The sequence below is a fragment of the Elephas maximus genome, chromosome 7 (genome assembly GCF_024166365.1).
Source record: "Elephas maximus indicus isolate mEleMax1 chromosome 7, mEleMax1 primary haplotype, whole genome shotgun sequence".
NCBI lineage: Eukaryota > Metazoa > Chordata > Mammalia > Proboscidea > Elephantidae > Elephas > Elephas maximus.
Genome location: NC_064825.1, coordinates 111,011,095 through 111,026,816, shown reverse-complemented (window position 1 = coordinate 111,026,816; position 15,722 = coordinate 111,011,095). Strand labels below are relative to the sequence as shown.

General features: G+C 39.0%; 1 pseudogene; it reads left to right on the top strand.

Moving 5' to 3' along the window:
• Nucleotides 1–1,460: 1,460 nt before the first annotated feature.
• LOC126080352 (olfactory receptor 5D18-like) lies at nt 1,461–9,773 on the top strand (annotated as a pseudogene).
• The last annotated feature ends 5,949 nt before the right edge of the window (nt 9,774–15,722 follow it).

The following is a 15,722-nucleotide window of genomic DNA, read 5'->3' as shown; positions in this document are numbered from 1 at the left end:
ATGCTGCCCTCAAGTATATCTCTGTGGCACATAACAGTGTCTTTGGAATATTTTCCATAGTTTCACAGTCTCTAGTTTGCTCTAAATTAAAGGGGGTGAGCGTTAACAAAGAAAATGTATTAGTAGGTAGATATATAAGATGGACCAGGGTCTAGGGTAGAGAAATATATACATAGCTGGGGATCATAGACTGGTCTTTATCTGCACGTCACTGTGAAAGCCAAGGCTTCTTCTGGGTTCTGTTATGTTGCCTCTAGAATAAGGATATAGACTAGATAATCTTTATCATCTGTTCTAATTTTTTTATTATTATTATTCCTCAAGAAATGAGGAAGAATTGAATACTAGGACTCCTTCGATTTGGGGAACATTAAAAAAAAAAAATTGTCAACAGGTCAACTTGGAATCATGGTGACCCCGTGTGTAAGAGTAGAGGTGTGCTCCAAAAAGTTTTCAATGGATGATTTTTCAAAAGTAGATCACCAGTTGTTTTCTCAGTGGTTCCCCTAGGTGGACTAGAACCTCCAAACTTTTGGTTTCCTGCCCTATGCATTAACCATTGGCACCACACAGGCTATTAAAAAATAATCAAGATTTATTTCAATATCAGATTTACTGTGTCAGAACAAAAAGCAAAGTTTAGAGTACTATACAAAATTAACAATAAAAACACAAATGGGAAGTGTTAAGGCTGTCTATTGTTTATAAGCATGGTGTATAAATGTGAAATAACAAATAAAATAATTTAGACTTTCCTATCTTTTATTATTGACTGTAGAGCTGACATAACCTGTCACTGCCTCAAGCTAAGCTTGTCTTTTATGCACTTAAAGCATTGAAGGAGGACTGGAAGTGTTATGTGAAAATTTTATTTAAAATTATCATATAATCTTTAAATCTCATTTTTATGTATTTGTAAGTACTAAAAATTAAAGTTGAGAACTTAAGCAAAATTCAGTTTAATGGTTTTATTTGTTTTACTTAAGAAAATTTTTAAAAAAGAATGGTTGTCATGTTTTAAAATTTTCGAAGTTTATCAAACCTTGGAGCCCTGTTGGTGCAGTGGTTAAGAGCTACAGCATGCTACGGCTGGTAACCAAAAAAGTCAGCAGTTCCAATCCATCATCCACTACTTGAAAACAATATGGGACAAAAAAAAAAAGCCCATTGCTGTCTAGTCCATTCTGACCCAGAGCGGCCCTATAAGATAGAGTAGAACTGTCCCTAGGATCTCCACTGCGCAGATGGTGGATTTGAACTGCCAATCTTTTGGTTAGCTGTCAAAAGCTTAACCACTGACATACCTTGGTTAATAAACAAATAAAGAGATTCTGAAAAAGATATCTTCTCCAGTTTTGCCAAGGGTTAGTTGACTAAGCTTCCTATATCCTTACTCTCTTTAATATATATGTATATTTTCATTTCCAGGACTGACTTTCAGATTTTGACAAACAGAAGCCATGTTATTGTCGGAGAGAAATAAAAGTGGGGCCACTTTCACCCTTTTAGGGTTCTCAGATTACCCAGAACTGCAGGTTCCTCTTTTCTTGGTATTTCTGGCCATCTACAGTGTCACTGTTGTAGGGAATCTTGGAATGATTATAATCATTAAAATTAATCCCATACTGCACACCCCCATGCACTTTTTCCTCAGCCACCTCTCATTTGTGGATTTCTGCTGTTCTTCCATCGTTGCTCCTAAAATGCTGGGAAACCTAGTTGTAGAAGACAGAACCATTTAATTATTAGGATGCGTAGTTTAATTCTTTTTCTTTTGTACCTTTGTGGTGACTGAAATCTTTTTATTAGCTGTAATGGCCTATGACCGCTTTGTGGCCATTTGCAACCGTCTGCTCTACACAGTTGCCATGTCCCAAGGACTCTGTGCTATGCTGGTGGTGGGATCATATGCATGGGGAGCAGGGTGTTCCTTGATACTCACATGCTCTGCTTTGAAATTATCTTTTTGTGGTCCCAACACAATCACTTCTGTGAGTTCTCCTCACTTCTGTCTCTTTCTTGCTCTGATACTTCTCTAAGCCAGTTACTGCTTTTCATCGTTGTTACTTTTAATGAGGTGAGTACATTACTCATCATCCTTACTTCTTATGTGTTCATCATTGTCACTATCTTAAAAATGCATTCAGAGGGAGGCGGGGCCAAGATGGCGGACTAGGTGGACGCTACCGCGGATCCCTCTTGCAACAAAGACTCGGAAAAACAAGTGAATCGATCACATACATAACAATCTACGAACTCTGAACAACAAGCACAGACTTAGAGACGGAAAATGAACAAATACAGGCCTACAGCGACCTTTTTCAGAACTAGGAGCCAGCATACCAGGCAGGTGACCTTCGGAGCCCGATCTGGGGCAGAGCCCAGGGGTGCAGATGGCACAGACAAGGGGCCCAGCCCTACCCCCCCCCGAACCCAACCCGGGAGAGAGTCTAGCTGGTTGGCGCGGGCAGCGTAGCAGCGCAGCCAGAGGGAGAAGCACCCGGGAGGCAGTGACTGATCTTGGAGCGGGGAGAGCAGTGTCCCGGGAGCCATCCCGCCGGGAGTTTGGCAGGAAGTGGGCGGGGCGCGAGCGGGGGGGGTCAGCTATATTTCTCTAAAGCCACCCCGGGGCAGGACACACAAGTTCGTGCAGGGGGACGCCCACCCGGTTCTCCCATGTGGCGCGGCGCACCGGAGGGAGAAGTCCCCGGGACGAAGTGACAGGTCTTGGAGTGGGGAGAGCAGCGTCCTAGCTGGGGAGCCGTCCCGCTGGGATTTTGGTGGAAGCGGGCGGGGCGTGAGCGCAGGGTCCAATTATATTTCGCTGAATTGACCCAGGGGGCGGGCCCACCTGGTCGTGCAGGTGGCGCCCACCCAGTTCGCGGGAGCAGTGTCGCGCACTGGAGGGAGGAGTCCCCAGGAGGAAGTGACTGGTCTCGGAGTGGGGAGAGTAGCATCCCAACCGGGGAGCCGTCCCGCCCGGATTTTGGCGGACGGGGGCGGAGCGTGAACGCGGTGATCAGCTCTATACTCTGTGGTGCTACACTCCTAGCTCTCTGATCCCTCCCGCACCCTCCCCAGGCGGCCCCATTAACATCCGAATACCTGGAGCCAGAGGGAGAATTCAGATAGGGATTTGACTGCATTTTTTTTAGCTGATTACCTGCAAAATCTAGTTTCCCAGTGATGGCTCGGAGACAGCAGTCCATATCAAACCACATAAAGAAACAGACCATGACAGCTTCTCCAACCCCCCAAACAAAAGAATCAAAATCTTTCCCAAATGAAGATACAATCCTGGAATTATCAGATACACAAGATAAAAAACTAATTTACAGAATGCTTAACGATATCACAAATGAAATTAGGATAAATGCAGAATAAGCCAAGGAACACACTGATAAAACTGTTGAAGAACTCAAAAAGATTATTCAAGAACATAGTGGAAAAATTAAAAAGTTGCAAGAATCCATAGAGAGACAGCATGTATAAATCCAAAAGATTAACAATAAAATTACAGAATTAGACAACGCAAGAGAAAGTCAGAGGAGCAGACTCGAGCAATTAGAATGTAAACTGGGACTTCTGGAGGACCAGGGAATCAACACCAACATAGCTGAAAAAAAATCAGATAAAAGAATTAAAAAAAATGAAGAAACCCTAAGAATCATGTGGGACACTATCAAGAAGGATAACTTGCGAGTGATTGGAGTCCCAGAACAGGGAGGGGGGACAGAAAACACAGAGAAAATAGTTGAAGAACTCCTGACACAAAACTTCCCTGACATCATGAAAGACGAAAGGATATCTATCCAAGATGCTCATCGAACCCCATTTAAGATTGATCCAAAAAGAAAAACACCAAGACATATTATCATCAAACTGGCCAAAACCAAAGACAAACAGAAAATTTTAAAAGCAGTCAGGGAGAAAAGAAAGGTTTCCTTCAAGGGAGAATCAATAAGAATAAGTTCAGGCTACTCAGCAGAAACCATGCAGGCAAGAAGGGAATGGGACGATGTATACAGAGCACTGAAGGAGAAAAACTGCCAACCAAGGATCATATATCCAGCAAAACTCTCTCTGAAATATGAAGGAGAAATTAAGATATTTACAGATAAACACAAGTTTAGAGAATTTGCAAAAACTAAACCAAGACTGCAAGAAATGCTAAAGGAGATTGTTTGGCCTGATGACCAATAATATCAGGTACCAGCACAATACAAGGTCACAAAACAGAACGCCCTGATATCAACGCAACTCAAATAGGGAAAGCACAAAAACAAACAAATTAAGATTAACTTTAATAAATAAATAAATAAACAAAATAATACACATAACAGGGAATCATGGAAATCAATAGATAAACGATCACAATAATCAAAAAGAGGGACTAAATATAGGAGGCATTGAACTGCCAGATGGAGAGTGATACAAGGCGATATAGAAGGATACAAATTAGGTTTTTACTTAAAAAAATAGGGGTAAATAATAAGGTAACCACAAAAAGGAATATCAACTCCGTAACTCAAGAAAAAAGCCAAGAAAAACGTAACGACTCAATAAACACAAAGTTAAACATTATGAAAATGACAATCTCACAAGCTACTAAGAAAAACGTCTCAGCACAAAAAAGCATGTGGAAAAATGAAATGGCCATCAACACACATAAAAAGGCATCAAAATGACAGCACTAAAAACTTATTTATCTATAATTACGCTGAATGTAAATGGACTACATGCACCAATAAAGAGACAGAGAGTCACGGACTGGATAAAGAAACACGATCCATCTATATGCTGCCTACAAGAGACACACCTTAGACTTAGAGACACAGACAAACTAAAACTCAAAGGATGGAAAAAATATATCAAGCAAACAATAAGCAAAAAAGAAGAGGAGTAGCAATATTAATTTCTGACAAAATAGACTTTAGACTTAAATCCGCCACAAAGGATAAAGAAGGACACTATATAATGATAAAAGGGACAATTGATCAGGAAGATATAACCATATTAAATATTTACACACCCAATGACAGGGCTGCAAGATACATATATCAAATTTTAACAGAATTGAAAAGTGAGATAGACACCTCCACATTTATAGTAGGAGACTTCAACACACCACTTTCGGAGAAGGACAGGACATCCAGTAAGAAGCTCAATAGAGACACGGAAGACCTACTTACAACAATCAACCAACTTGAGCTCATAGACTTATACAGAACTCTCCACCCAACTGCTGCAAAATATACTTTTTTTTCTAGTGCACATGGAACATTCTCTAGAATAGACCACATATTAGGTCATAAAACAAATCTTTGCAGAATCCAAAACATCAAAATATTACAAAGCATCTTCTCAGACCACAAGGCAATGAAGCTAGAAATCAATAACAGAAAAACTAGGGAAAAGAAATCAAATACTTGGAAAATGAACAATACCCTCCTGAAAAAAGACTGGGTTATAGAAGACATCAAGGAGGGAATAAGGAAATTCTTAGAAAGCAACGAGAATGAAAATACTTCCTATCAAACCCTCTGGGACACAGCAAAAGCAGTGCTCAGAGGCCAATTTATATCGATAAATGCACACATACAAAAAGAAGAAAGAGCCAAAATCAGAGAACTGTCCCTACAACTTGAACAAATAGAAAGTGAGCAACAAAAGAACCCATCAGGCACCAGAAGAAAACAAATAATAAAAATTAGAGCTGAACTAAAAGAATTAGAGAACAGAAAAACAATTGAAAGAATTAACAAAGCCAAAACTTGGTTCTTTGAAAAAATTAACAAAATTGATAAACCATTGGCTAGACTGACTAAAGAAAAACAGGAAAGGAAACAAATAACCCGAATAAGAAACGAGAAGGACCACATCACAACAGAGCGAAATGAAATTAAAAGAATCATTTCAGATTACTACGAAAAATTGTACTCTAACAAATTTAAAAACCTAGAAGAAATGGATAAATTCTTGGAACAATACTACCTACCTGAACTAACACATTCAGAAGTAGAACAACTAAATAGACCCATAACAAAAAAAGAGATTGAAACGGTAATCAAAAAACTCCCAACAAAAAAAAGTCCTGGCCCAGACGGCTTCACTGCAGAGTTCTACCAAACCTTCAGAGAAGACTTAACACCATTACTATTGAAGGTATTTCAAAGCATAGAAAAAGACGGAATAATACCCAACTCATTCTATGAAGCTACCATCTCCCTGATACCAAAACCAGGTAAAGACATTACAAAAAAAGAAAATTATAGACCTATATCCCTCATGAACATTGATGCAAAAATCCGCAACAAAATTCTAGCCAATAGAATCCAACAACACATCAAAAAAATAATTCACCCTGATCAAGTGGGATTTATACCAGGTATGCAAGGCTGGTTTAATATCAGAAAAACCATTAATGTAATCCATCACATAAATAAAACAAAAGATAAAAACCACACGATCTTATCAATTGATGCAGAAAAGGCATTTGACAAAGTTCCTCACCTATTTATGATGAAAACTCTTACCAAAATAGGAATTGAAGGAAAATTCCTCAACATAATAAAGGGCATCTATTCAAAGCCAACAGCCAATATCACTCTAAATAGAGAGAACCTGAAAGCATTTCCCTTGAGAACGGGAACCAGACAAGGATGCCCTTTATCACCGCTCTTATTCAACATCGTACTTGAAGTCCTAGCCAGGGCAATTAGGCTAGACAAAGAAATAAAGGGTACCCAGATTGGCAAGGAGGAAGTAAAGCTATCACTATTTTCAGATGACATGATTGTGTACATGGAAAACCCTAAGGAATCCTCCAGAAAACTACTGAAACTAATAGAAGAGTTTGGAAGAGTCTCAGGTTTTAAAATAAACATACAAAAATCACTTGGATTCCTCTACATCAACAAAAAGAACACCGAAGAGGAAATAACCAAATCAATACCATTCACAGTAGCCCCCAAGAAGATAAAATACCTAGGAATAAGTCTTACCAAGGATGTAAAAGACCTATACAAAGGAAACTATAAAACTCTTCTACAAGAAATTCAAAAGGACATACTTAAGTGGAAAAACATACCCTGCTCATGGATAGGAAGACTTAACATAGTAAAAATGTCTATTCTACCAAAAGCCATCTATACATATAACGCACTTCCAATCCAAATACCAATGTCATATTTTAAGGGGATAGAGAAACAAATCACTAATTTCATATGGAAAGGAAAGAACCCCCGGATAAGCAAAGCATTACTGAAAATGAAGAAGAAAGTGGGAGGCCTCACTCTACCTGATTTCAGAATCTATTATACAGCCACAGTATTCAAAACAGCCTGGTACTGGTACAACAACAGGCACATAGACCAATGGAACAGAATTGAGAACCCAGATATAAATCCATCCACGTATGAGCAGTTGATATTTGACAAAGGACCAGTGTCAGTCAATTGGGGAAATGATAGTCTTTTTAACAAATGGTGCTGGCATAACTGGATATATACATTTGCAAAAGAATGAATCAGGACCCATACCTCACACCATGCACAAAAACTAACTCCAAGTGGATCAAAGACCTAAACATAAAGGCTAAAACGATAAAGATCATGGAAGAAAAAATAGGATCAACCCTAGGAGCCCTAATACAGGGCATAAACAGAATACAAAACATTACTAAAAATGACAAAGAGAAACCAGATAACTGGGAGCTCCTAAAAATCAAACACCTATGCTCATCTAAAGACTTCACCAAAAGAGTAAAAAGACCACCTACAGACTGGGAAAGAATATTCAGCTATGACATCTCAGACCAGCGCCTGATCTCTAAAATCTACATGATTCTGTCAAAACTCAACCACAAAAAGACAAACAACCCAATCAAGAAGTGGGCAAAGGATATGAACACATATTTCACTAAAGAAGATATTCAGGCAGCCAACAGATACATGAGAAAATGCTCCCGATCATTAGCCATTAGAGAAATGCAAATTAAAACTACGATGAGATTCCATCTCACACCAACTAGAATGGCATTAATCCAAAAAACACAAAATAATAAATGTTGGAGAGGCTGCGGAGAGATTGGAACTCTCATACACTGCTGGTGGGATTGTAAAATGGTACAACCACTTTGGAAATCCATCTGGCATTTTCTTAAACAGTTAGAAATAGTACTACCATACAACCCAGAAATCCCACTCCTTGGAATATACCCTAGAGATACAAGAGCCTTCACACAAACAGATATATGCACACTCATGTTTATTGCAGCTCTGTTTACAATAGCAAAAAGCTGGAAGCAACCAAGATGTCCATCAATGGATGAATGGGTAAATAAATTGTGGTATATTCACACAATGGAATACTACGCATCGATAAAGAACAGTGACAAATCTCTGAAACATTTCATAACATAGAGGAATCTGAAAGGCATTATGCTGAGCGAAATGAGTCAGTTGCAAAAGGACAAATATTGTATAAGACCACTATTATAAGATCTTGAGAAATAGAAAAAACAGAGAACACATACTTTTGTGGTTACAAAGGGGGGAGGGAGGGAGGGAGGGAGAGGGCTTTTTTTGATCAATCTGTAGATAAGAACTGCTTTGGGTGAAGGGAAAGACAACACTCAATACAAGGAAGGTCAGCCTAATTGGACTGGACTAAAAGCAAAGAGGTTTCCGGGATAAAATGAAAGCTTCAAAGGTCAGCGGAGCAGGGGCTGGGGTCTGGGGAACATGGTTTGAGGGGACTTCTAAGTCAATGGGCAAAATAAGTCTATTATGAAAATATTCGGCATCCCACTTTGAATTGTGGCACCTGGGGTCCTAAATGCCAACAAGCGGCCATCTAAGATACATGAATTGGTCTCAACCCACCTGGAGCAAAGGCAAAGGAAGAACACCAAGGTCACATGACAACTAAGAACCCAAGAGACAGAAAGGGCCACATGAACCAGAGACCTACATTATCCTGAGACCAGAAGAACTAGTTGGTGCCCGGCCACAATCGATGTCTGCCCTGTCAGGGAGCACAACAGACAACTCCTGAGGGAGCAGGAGTCCAATGGGATACAGACCCCAAATTCTCATGAAAAGACCATACCTAATGGTATGACTGCGACTAGAGGAATCCCAGAGACAATGCTCTCCAGAACTTCTGATGGCACAGGACAGGAACCATCTCCTAAGACAAATCATCAGGCATGAAAAGGACTGGTCAGTCGGGGGGAGAGAGATGCTGATGAAGAGTGAGCTAATTAAATCAGTTGGACACTGGAGAGTGTGTTGGCAACTCTTGACTGGAGGGGGGATGGGAAGATAGAGCGAGAGGGAAGATGGCAAAATTGTCATGAAAGGAGAGAGTGAAAGGGCTGACTCAATAGGGGGAGAGCAAGTGGGAGAAGGGAGTATGATGTATGTAAACCTACATGTGACAGACTGATTGGCATGGTAAATATTCACTTGAAGCTTAATAAAAATTAATTATAAAAAAAAAATGCATTCAGTCAGTGGTCGTCGTAAGGCGTTCTCTACCTGTGGCTCTCATCAGTCTGTATCACAATCTTCCATGGCACCATCCTGTTACTCTATTGTGTGTCCAACTCCAAAAACTCCAGGCACACCATCAAAGTAGCCTCTGTGTTTTACACAGTGGTGATCTCCATGTTGAATCCCTTGATCTACAGCCTGAGGAATAAGGATGTCAAGAATACAGTCAGAAAGTTAATGGACACTAAAATCTTTTCTCATTGCATGTTATTTTAGTAGGATATTTCCTTAACTTGTAAGTAAGGAGTGTCCATAAAGATGGTTTTTAAAGATACCAATAAAATTAATAGTTAATATTGTACAGTGGTGAGGAAGTGAATTTTTGGTTTAAAGATGTTAAACTTGGTTTTGTCTCTTAAGGACAAAGGCCAGCAATCTATCTCATCTTTAGTTTTAAATCTATGAAATTGTGATAACATGAGGTAACTCATAATCTAATAGTGAAGGCCAAAAGGTAATATAGATATCGTCTGAGACGCTTTGCTTAATTGAATAAATATTAATTCCATCCTTCTTACTTATAGGATACCTGGAGTATAGTAGTTTCTCAATAAACACATTTTGTTGTTGTTGTTATTTATTTTTTTCTTGGAAGTCTACAAATTATAGTAAAGATAAGACCTAGGCCTTGCCCTCATAGAATGCATAATCTCATGGTGATATTGGGCAATAAAGAAATTGCCTATGGCAGACTATGGTAAGTATCATGGAAAGTTTGGGGCAAGGAATAGTTTGAATCCATTCAAGAACATTAGAAATACCTCTTCATTAAAGAGGTATTATTTGAAGTTGGCCGGAAATAGGAAGGATTTTAGAAGGCATATTTCAGTGAAGAATCAGTGAAGAGGGCATTTTATTCAGGAGAGACTAGAACAAACTCAAGGAAATGAGAATGTAATATTAAGCCAATCAATTATAAAGTGAATGCTGTATAATGTGTGTGTGTCTATCTGTGTGTGTGTGTGTATGTGATATATTATGTACAGGTTACTTTGGCATGTATGCAAAGTTCAGTAAATATAGTCTATATCCTGAAGTTGTTTTCAAAGGAGCTCCTGTGAGACAGAATAAGTGTGATAGTCTGCTCCAGAGGCATAGAAATGGATCTCAGAAAACCAGCATATGCAAAAGATAGGGACAATGGATGCCTTCCCAATCTGTTTTTCATGCAATTATTTTGGCCACCCAGCCATCACAAATATTATATATACTTCATTTATTCATTTTTATATGTGTTTTTAGATCACAGACCTAATTACTGAATCCTTCTCAACAGAAATCTCACCCATCATTAAAAAAAAAAAAAAAAAAATCAAAAACAGTATTTGAAGTTGGGAAACATGTTTCTTAGTAATTGCCTACATAAACTTATTCAAAATAAAATGAAAGAGCAGCAGTCTTAGACATATATAATTCAGCAAATTCAAATTATTAGGTATATCTTTTTTTTAATAATTTTTCTTGGCTAACTTGCACATTCTTCTCCTTTCTCTATTCAACAAGTCTAGATAAAATTCCAAATAAAACAGCAATATAGTGGGAGAAACAGGTGTTTTAGTGAGGGAGAAAAAATTGATTCGTGGAATAATTTTGTATGGCTCAAGAAATTGTTTGGAAGAGCCATGTGGTTTTGAACTTATGATCATTACTTAAGTTTTTAATGTTTAGTTTTTATGCATTTTTTGTAAGAAATTCATTAATTGTTATTTTTTGTTTTCTTGATTAGTGCCAGTATTGTTCGGGTGAGATGATATTTCATTGCAGTTTTGATTTGCATTTCTCTAATGGCTGATGATCTCGAGCATTTCCTCACGTGTCTGTTAGTCGCCTGAATGTCTTCTTTACTGAAGTGTCTGTTCACGTCCTTTGCCGATTTTTTAATTAGGTTATTCATCTTTTTTGTTGTTAAGGTGTTAAAATATTGTATACATTTTAGAGATAAGAACCTTGTTGGATACATCATAGCCATTTTTTTTTTTATTTCACAATCTGTAGATTCTCTTTTTACTCTTTTGATGAGCCTAAGTGTTTAATTTTTAGGTTTTCCCAGTTGTCTTGTTTATCTTCTGGTGTTTTTGCATTGTTAGTTATGATTTGTGTAGTATTTATGCCATGTAATAGGGCTCCTAGCATTGTCCCTGTTTTTTCTCCCATGACATTTATCATTTTATATTTAGGTTTTTTTTTTTTTTTCATCCAGTTTGAATTAGTTTTTGTGTACATGTAAGGTATACATTCTTTTTCTTTCTTTTTTTTTTTTTTTTTACAAATAGACATCCAGTTTTGTCAGTACCATTTGTTAAGAAGACTGTCTTTTCCCCATTTAATGGATTTCAGTCCTTTGTCAAAGATCAGCTGACAATAGGAGGATGGATTTATGTCTGGGTTTTCAATTCTGTTCCATTGTCAGTCACTGTGCCATTACTAACCAGGCTGTTCTGGCTACTGTGCCTGTACAGTAGGATCTGAGATGAGGCAGTGTGAGGCCCCCTACTTTATTCTTTTTATTCAATAGTGATTTGTTTATCTGGAGCCTCTTAAAATAAACTAAACAGGGTTTCCAAGGCTGTATATCTTCATGAAAGGAGACTGCCACATCTTTCTCCCATGGAGCACCTGATGGATTTGAAATGCTGACATTTTGGTTAAGAGCCAAGCCTTTAATCACTTGTCTACCAGGGCTCCTTTCTATTTCCGAATAGATGAAAAACTGAGATAAAGTGATCATATTAAAAGTAAATGGGGGAGGCGGGGCCAAGATGGCTGACTAGGTAGAAGCTACCTCAGGTCCCACTTGCAACAAAGACTAGGAAAAACAAGTGAATCAATCACATACATGACAATCTACAAACCCCGACCATCAAACACAAAACTAAAGAGTTGACCTGAGTGACAGAGGCTGAGAATGAACAACCATGGGGGAGCCTGGAGCCAGCGTCCCAATCAGGAAGCCTTGGTGCCGGGCTTTGGACTGGGTGCAGGGGAGCTGAGCACGGCATCCTGAGACGGCGCAAACACGGGATGCAGCCCTAGCCCCCAGAAGTGACCTCGGGGGAAGCCCAGCTAGTGCACGCAGGCAGCACAGCAACGGGGCTGACAGGAGGACCAGTCAACGGGAGGCAGCAACTGGTTTGGGAGCCTGGAGTGTGGCGTCTCACGCTGGGAACATTGGCGCTCGGCTTTGGACTGGGAGTGGAGGAACTGACCACGGCTTCTGAGACAGCACAAGCACAGGACGCAGGCCTGACCCTTGGGTGCAATCTCTACCCAGCCGGGGCACACAATCAACACGCCCCTTGGGCCTCGGGAATCTCAGATAAAACAGTCATCCCAAGGAATATAAGTAACTTTGTCTATATTCTGGGGTACTACTCTCTCCTATTTATCTGAACCCTCCCTCCCCTTCCCAGGTGGCTTCATTAATATTGGAATTTCCTGAGCCAGAGAGTGAAGTGCGCTGCAGTTTTTTTTTTTTTTTCATCTTTTCCTATCCCATTCTCCTGCCCTGAGAGAAGCAGCTACAAAAAACACAGGGACAAAAATCCTTCCCTAATTGGACTAAAAACACAGAACCAGCTCCAGCCAAACATATGTGATCCACAGGCTTGGGATTTCATCCCTACAGGGAACAAGGTGGCTACTATAATGCACAGGCAATTCTGATAGGGATCTGACTGTAATTGTTTTAGCTGATCACTGGAAAGACAAGTTTCCCAGGTCTGATATCTGCGTATTCACCAGAGCCCTCACTGACCCACAACAGGAAACTGAGGGCTGAAGCTCCCCCCAGACCACCTAGCCTCCTGCCTTAGGGGTCTAAGGAGGGTGACACCTACCAATCTGTAGAGGTACTTGCCTTGGGGGCCTAAGGTACAGCTGCACAGCCCACCCACCAAAGTGCTTTAGGAATAGAGACACACCCACCTCACTGGCACTTGAGGGAAGCCTGTCACCATCCTGCCCTCCCTGGAGTGTGAAACCCTGCTGCTACTAGAATCTGGTGCACAGAACTATCACCACTACTTCTCTAGAAGGTTAGGTGACAGTCTGCACCACACACTTGGTGAACCAAAATCAGATTCTACTCAAGAATAGTGAAGGGACTCTTAGGCTTATATATCTGGTAACAGCTCAAACCAGCTGGTAATAGGACATAAGTGATTCAAGGGCTACAACAATCGAGACAGCACAATCTAGTAGCCCATCTACGTACATTGAAAGAAAACAAAACAAAATAAGACTCAGTGAGCAAATACAGAATAAATCATTACAGTATCTTAGAGATGGCTCAGAGACAGCAGTCGATATCAAACCACATAAAGAAGCAGACCATGATTGCTTCTACAACTCCCCAAACTAAAGAATCAAAATCTTTCCCAAATGAAGATACAATCCTGGAAATGCCAGATGCAGAATATAAAAAACTAATTTACAGAATGCTTCAAGACATCAGGGATGACCTCAAAAATGAAATAAGGCAATCTGCAGAAAAAGCCAAGGAACACACTGATAAAGCAGTTGAAGAAATCAAAAAGATTATTCAAGAACATAGTGGAAAAATTACTAAGCCGCAAGAATCCATAGAGAGACAGCATTCAGAAATCCAAAAGATTAACAGTAACCATACAGAATTTGACAGCTCAACAGGAATTCAGAGGAGTATAACTGAGGAATTGGAATGCAGAGTGGGGGAGGTGGAGGATAAAGCAACTGACACCAATACAGTTGAAGAAAAATCAGATAAAAGAATTAAAAAAAAATGAAGAAACCCTAAGAATCATGTGGGACTCTATCAAGAAGGATAACTTGCATGTGATTGGAGTCCCAGAACAGGGAGGGATAACAGAAAATACAGAGAGAATAGTTGAAGATCTGTTAGCAGAAAACTTCCTTGACATCATGAAAGATAAAAGGATATCTATCCAAGATACTCATCGAACCCCATATAAGATTGATCCAAAAAGAAAATCACCAAGACATATTATCATCAAACTTGCCAAAACCAAAGACAAAGAAAAAATTTTAAAAGCAGCCAGGGATAAAAGAAAGGTCTCCTACAAAGGAGAATCAATAAGTTCAGACTATTCAGCAGAAACCATGCAGGCAAGAAGGCAATGGGATGACATATATAGAGCACTGAAAGAGAAAAACTGCCAGCCAAGGACCATATATCCAACAAAACTCTCTCTCAAATATGAAGGTGAAATTAAAACATTTACAGAAAAACACAAGCTTAGAGAATTTGCAAAAACCAAACCAAAGCTACAAGAAATACTAAAGGAAATTGTTTGGTCAGAAAACCAATAATATCAGATATCAGCACAACATAAGTTTACAGAACAGAACATCCTGATATCAACTCAAATAGGGAAATCACACACAAAAAAATTAAGATTAATTTTAAAAAGAAAAAACGCACAAAACAGGGAATCATTGAAGTCAATATGTAAAAGATCACAATAATCAAAAAGAGGGACTAAATAAAGGTGGCATAGAACTGCCATATGGAGAGGGATACAAGGCGATATAGGACAACACAAGTTAGGTTTTTACTTAGAAAAATAGGGGTAAATATTAAGGTAACCACAAAGAGATATAAGAACTCCATAACTCAAAATAAAAACCAAGAAAAACATAATGACTCAGCAAACAAAATGTCAAATACTATGAAAATGAGGAACACACAATTTTCAAAGAAAAACTTCTCAGCACAAAAAAGTAAGTGGAAAAATGAAATTGTCAACAACACACATAAAAAGGCATCAAAATGACAGCACTAAACACATACTTATCTATAATTAAGCTGAAAGTAAATGGACTAAACGCACCAATAAAGAGACAGAGAGTCTCAGACTGGATAAAGAAACACGATCCGTCTATATGCTGCCTACAAGAGACACACCTTAGACTTAGAGACACAAACAAACTAAAACTCAAAAGATGGAAAAAGATATATCAAGCAAACAATAAGCAAAAAAGAGCAGGAGTAGCAATTTTAATTTCTGACAAAATAGACTTTAAAGTTAAATCCACCACAAAGGATAAAGAAGGACACTACATAATGATTAAAGGGACAATTGACAGGAAGATATAACCATATTAAATATTTATGCACCCAATGACAGTGCTGCACGATACATAAAACAAACTTTAACAGAACTGAAA